We start from the raw sequence: 6000 nt of genomic DNA, 5'->3' as shown, positions 1-6000 counted from the left end.
TCGTGGCCGAGGATGTGGCCAGGCACAGCAGCGTGTAACTGGTGCGCCTCACATACACGACGGAGTTCTCGTGGTACAGCATCGTGGCCGAGGATGTGGCCAGGCACAGCAGCGTGTAACTGGGGCGCCTCACCTGCATGACGGAGTTCTCGCGGTACAGCAGCGTGGCCGAGGCCAAGGCAAGGCACAGCAGCAGGCTCCAGGGGGTCATCTCGCCGTCCGGCCGTCTACTACTCTGTGGGTGCGGCAAGCAGTTCTCTTAGCACCAAGGCCCACCGCCCAATTAACGACAAGTCCCATACGTCAGGACAACTGCACCGTTACTTCCTTGCCATTGACTGAGCTTCACATCTCGTTTTCGTCCAAGTCATTGAGTTAAGCGCATTGATGGAACAAATGAGCGCAAGAGTACTTCCATCTTTACGGTAGCATCTACCATGTTTCCCACCTACGAAAAATTAGAATTCTTCTTGGTTAGCCTAGTCTGGATGTCCCAAGTAATGCCTCAATGTACAAAATCTACTTTCCCCTTAATTTTTTTTCCCCCCATTTCTGTCTTTATTAGTTGTGTAATTGGAATCCTGTTTATTTTTCCTTGCAAGTGTGAAGGATTAGAGCGTCGTTAACATTTTTTTTTCTTCCCCCGTTTACTTTCTTATAAGATTTTGAAATCGGGATTACTTTGGTGCGTGATAACAGAATCGATAATGCTTGTTTTTCTTTCTTTCTTTCTTTTTCGACGATTGTCCTGCCAGATCACTTCATTGAATTCTTCTCAGAAAATATTGAAATTTTGGTTTTAAGAAGTTTCGGTGATGAATCTTAGTTGTCCATATCACCATAATCGTCGTCACCATTATCATCATCGTCTTCAAGTAGCTCCCAAATTACCGCAATATTATTGCAAGTTTCTCTGCCGAAGTTTTTGTCATAAGACTGAACATTTTATTCCTACTTGACGGAATCCACACATTTTTCCGCAATTTGTTTAACATTTACAGGAAATCTTCTTGAGCGACAATGCCGGCGCGGATACAGCAAGGGTGTTCATCGGTTCCAACCCACCAAGGTTCCATAAATATTTATTCTAGCAAAAATAAGGTTATGTTATTTATATCTTAAGGTTAACATTAAACGATTTAATGCTTTTTTTTTTCAGGTATAATGCGAAAAATATTGATAATAGAAGAAAAATTATAATAACAAAAGTTGTAGGTAATGTAATTTTTTACAACATTATTCGAAATTGAAATATGGCTGAGTTAATTAACACAAAACATCCCCCCTTAAAGTCAATATGGCGGCCAATTCAACGGCATAATCCGGTCGCCATTTTGAATTAATACTAAAGATTACTACCCTCCCCCTCCCCCAATTTTACAAATTTAAAAAAAAAAGTGACGGAAGGTTTTTAATATAGAAAAGTACGTCACGATTGGGCTAGAAGGAGAGTGATCTGGGGCTCGATTTTTAAATGCATTATACTCGTCTTGTCATGATTCCCGCTCACGAAAACGCGCCTTCCACCAAATTGGTATTCTCAAATTCCAAAAACATGGATAGACCACATAAAGACTCCCGCCTAACTTGTCGTAGCATCCGAGCGCTGCCGACTAAGGATGAACGACTACTGTTCACAGCTGGGATATATACATATATATGTATGTATATATATATATGTGTGTGTGTTTGTATATATATATATATATACACCTTGACATTAGTGGTGGGAGGTCAGTCTGCCGGCGGCTTCCATTGAGGAAGGATCTGTCGCCATTTTTTTTATTGTTGACCTCATTGGGTTTAAACACAGACATAAGTGCGGTTTTAAATAATTATTAAATTGTAATTATTTAAATTTTTTTATTAAAATCGAATAGTAAATACAGATTTTTAGAGATGGTGGCCGTAACGGAAACTGCAACTGTGACGTCATAATTGAAAATGGCGGACTAACGAATCAAGCAATGTTTCTATAATCCAAGATGGCGTCCGTAACGAAAATTGCAACGTTGACAACATAATTAAAAATGTCGGGTTAGTGTTCGACATTTTTATTATTACTTTTTATTGAGAATTTTTTAAATATATTAATAAATTACTGTTTTACTCTCGCCGGGAATCGAACCGAGGACCAAAATCAATTAAGTAACTAAACATTTGAAGTATGCAATTTTTTAAATATGTTTTGGAATTTTTTTGTAATTTGTAGCATTAAAATTACGGAGTTTAAAAATGGCGGCCGTAACGATAATTGCAACAGTTACGTCTTAATACAATATGGCGTCTTAATACAATATGGCGTCTTACTACAACAGGCGATGATTACTTCAAATTATTAATATAACTTATTATTACTTATTTGAATAAGACAACTAAGCTTGCAAAATATCGTCAGAGTTGATAAGTCATGAACGTATACATTTCCATAATACATTTTATGTATATACGTTCATGTTGGAATGTTGTACATACTAAAATACAAGGCCGAGTCTGCTGCCACTCGAGTGGCAGCAGCAAACTCCGAGTCGGATATCACTGCTGACACTCCGGTATGACGTCACTGCTCTCTCATTGGTTACACAAAATATGTTACAAATACTCGAGTGGCAGCAGCAAGGAGCATCTATCGGGCAGCAGCATACAACTGAAATAAGATGCTGACACTTCAATAATTCAAGAGCGGACTATTTAAACACAATTCTCATTATTATAAATATAATATCTCAGTCACAAAGATATGTAAATTAACTAATAATATTTACATATAGTTAAAATTGCGAATTAAATTTTTAAAAAAATATTTACTTAGCAAAGCTATATAAATGCTGTAGTTAAAGTAACTACTTTATTACTGTTAAAAGGAGGTACTTGTACTATTATAGTACATATATGATTTAGCAGCTACCCCTCGGATAGTATTTCCTTGATGACACTCGGTTTTTCGTGGGTGATACATAGGCATGCTTTGATCCAAACTTAATTTTTTTTTGTCAATTTTAGTGTGAAAATTAGTTTTTTTCTTGATTAAAATATCAAAAACATTAACAAAAATTTAGTATCATAAAAATATCAGTAGTTAAGTGTTGGTGATACTCGGGAAAGTGTTTCCTTGCTGACACTCGGGTTTGGTAGGTGATACACATGAATCCAAATTAAATTTTTTTTTCTTGTTAATTAGTGTGAAAATGAATTTTTATCTTGTGTAAAATATACAAAACATAAATACAAAAATTTATTATCATAAAAATATCAGTAGTTAGGTGTTGGTGACCTTCGGGAAAGTGTTTCCTTGCTGACACTCGGTTTTTGGTAGGTGATACACAGGCATGATTTGAATCCAAATTTTATTTTTTTTTCTTTTCAATTAGTGTGAAATTTTTTTCTTGATTAAAATATCAATAAAATTAATACAAAAAATTATTATCATAAAAATATCAGTAGTTAGGTGTTGGTGATCCTCGGGAAAGTGTTTCCTTGCTGACACTCGGTTTTTCGTGGGTGATACATAGGCATGCTTTGATCCAAATTTAATTTTTTTTCTTTTCAATTAGTGTGAAAATGTAATTTTATCTTGTGTAAAATATACAAAACATAAATACAAAAAATTATTATCTTAAAAATATCAGTAGTTAGGTGTTAGTGATCCTCGGGAAAGTGTTTCCTTGCTGACACTCGGTTTTTGGTAGGTGATACACAGGCATGCTTTGAATCCAAATTTAATTTTTTTTCTTTTCAATTAGTGTGAAAAATTTTTTTCTTGATTAAAATATCAATAACATTAATACAAAAAATTATTATCATAAAAATATCAGTAGTTAGGTGTTGGTGATCTTCGGGAAAGTGTTTCCTTGTTGACACTCGGTTTTTCGTGGGTGATACATAGGCATGCTTTGATTGCAAATTTAATTTTTTTTCTTTTCAATTAGTGTGAAAATGTAATTTTATCTTGTGTAAAATATACAAAACATAAATACAAAAAATTATTATCTTAAAAATATTAGTAGTTAGCTGTTGGTGATCCTCGGGAAAGTGTTTCCTTGCTGACACTCGGTTTTTGGTAGGTGATACACAGGCATGCTTTGATTGCAAATTTAATTATTTTTTCTTGTTAATTAGTGTAAAAATGTATTTTTATCTTCTGTAAAATATACGTAACATTAATACAAAAATTTAGTATCATAAAAATATCAGTAGTTAAGTGTTGGTGATCCTCGGGAATGTGTTTCCTTGCTGACACTCGGTTTTTGGTAGGTGATACACAGGCATGCTTTGATTGCAAATTTAATTTTTTTTCTTTTCAATTAGTGTGAAAATGTAATTTTATCTTGTGTAAAATATACAAAACATAAATACAAAAAATTATTATCTTAAAAATATCAGTAGTTAGGTGTTGGTGATCCTCGGGAAAGTGTTTCCTTGCTGACACTCGGGTTTGGTAGGTGATACACATGAATCCAAATTTAATTTTTTTTTCTTGTTAATTAGTGTGAAAATGAATTTTTATCTTGTGTAAAATATACAAAACATAAATACAAAAATTTATTATCATAAAAATATCAGTAGTTAGGTGTTGGTGACCTTCGGGAAAGTGTTTCCTTGCTGACACTCGGTTTTTGGTAGGTGATACACAGGCATGCTTTGATTGCAAATTTAATTATTTTTTCTTGTTAATTAGCGTGAAAATGTAATTTTATCTTGTGTAAAATATACAAAACATAAATACAAAAAATTATTATCTTAAAAATATCAGTAGTTAGCTGTTGGTGATCCTCGGGAAGATGTTTCCTTGCTGCCTTCCACTTTTGAGCTCGCCAAAAAAATTCTTTAGCTAATTAAGCCTGTATTCTAAATAACTGGTAATTACGATTAATGGGGTAGGTTCAATTAAATAAATGTTTAAGGGTATGAATAACGACTTTTCAGGAAGCATGTTCCTTGCCGACATGTTTTTTGGTGATACATGATTTGATTCCAAATTTAATTTCTTGTTTTTTAGTGTGAATTTTTTTTTCTTGTGTAAAATATCATAAACTTATTTTCTTAAAATTATTTTACTTTAGATTAAATTTGTATGTACTAAATATTAATTATTTGGATGTATGAATGACAAGACTAATTTTGAAAAATTAGTTCCTTCTGCTTCTGGTAGTTGAATAAAAAAATCACTCACTATTTAATGATCATTTTTATTATGCAAGAATACCATTAAATCACATCTTTGTTTACACAAGCCACACTTCTTAAATGCAAAACAAGTGTCATAACCAGTCATTTTTATGTTGTTTTGCAATTCATAATAGTACAAACATAAATAAAACAAAGATTAGTAGGTAGAAGTTGCTTTATCCACGGGAAATTGCTTGCTGCCACTTCACTTTTCTCATTCGAAAAAGATGTTTGAGGGTTTTTGGGGGAAAATATTTCTAAGAACATGTTAAAAGGAGGTGATTTGCTTTTGGCTGTGATGCAAAGGTGCTACTGTGTACTTGGGCTTGTTAATTTCGAGTCGCTGGCGGCCTGTTCAGCTTGCACAATTTATATTTGGTTAGATACTTTTGCTTTGGTGTCAATAGTCGGACTGGAATAGTCATTTATAGGGACCCCAGAAAATGGTAAATAAAACTGGCTCATTTCGGTGTAAAAAAATGACAAAAGCGGTGCAAAAAATCGGTGTAAAAATAAGCAAGCGGTGCAAAAAATCTGTGTAAAAATAAGCAATCGGCAGAGAACCCAAAAAATGGTGAAAAAATTATGCCATTGGCGGTGTAACAAAAACCTCATAGCGGATAGGTACTACAAAGTAGCAGACTCTGCCTTACATCTGCCCACTTTGTCTGTCGTTTCATCACACAAGAATACAATCTGTTTGTCTTCTACAGCGTGCCTACTACTTCCTTATTTGCCTGGCCAATTTTTGGGCCATAAGTTTCTCCAAGAGTGTTGGCTGATGGCAAATCCCCTGCACCTAAAATGTATACATAACTTACAATATACTTA

This window comes from Bacillus rossius, chromosome 1 (genome assembly GCF_032445375.1).
Source record: "Bacillus rossius redtenbacheri isolate Brsri chromosome 1, Brsri_v3, whole genome shotgun sequence".
NCBI lineage: Eukaryota > Metazoa > Arthropoda > Insecta > Phasmatodea > Bacillidae > Bacillus > Bacillus rossius.
Note: the sequence above shows the minus strand (reverse complement) of the source record.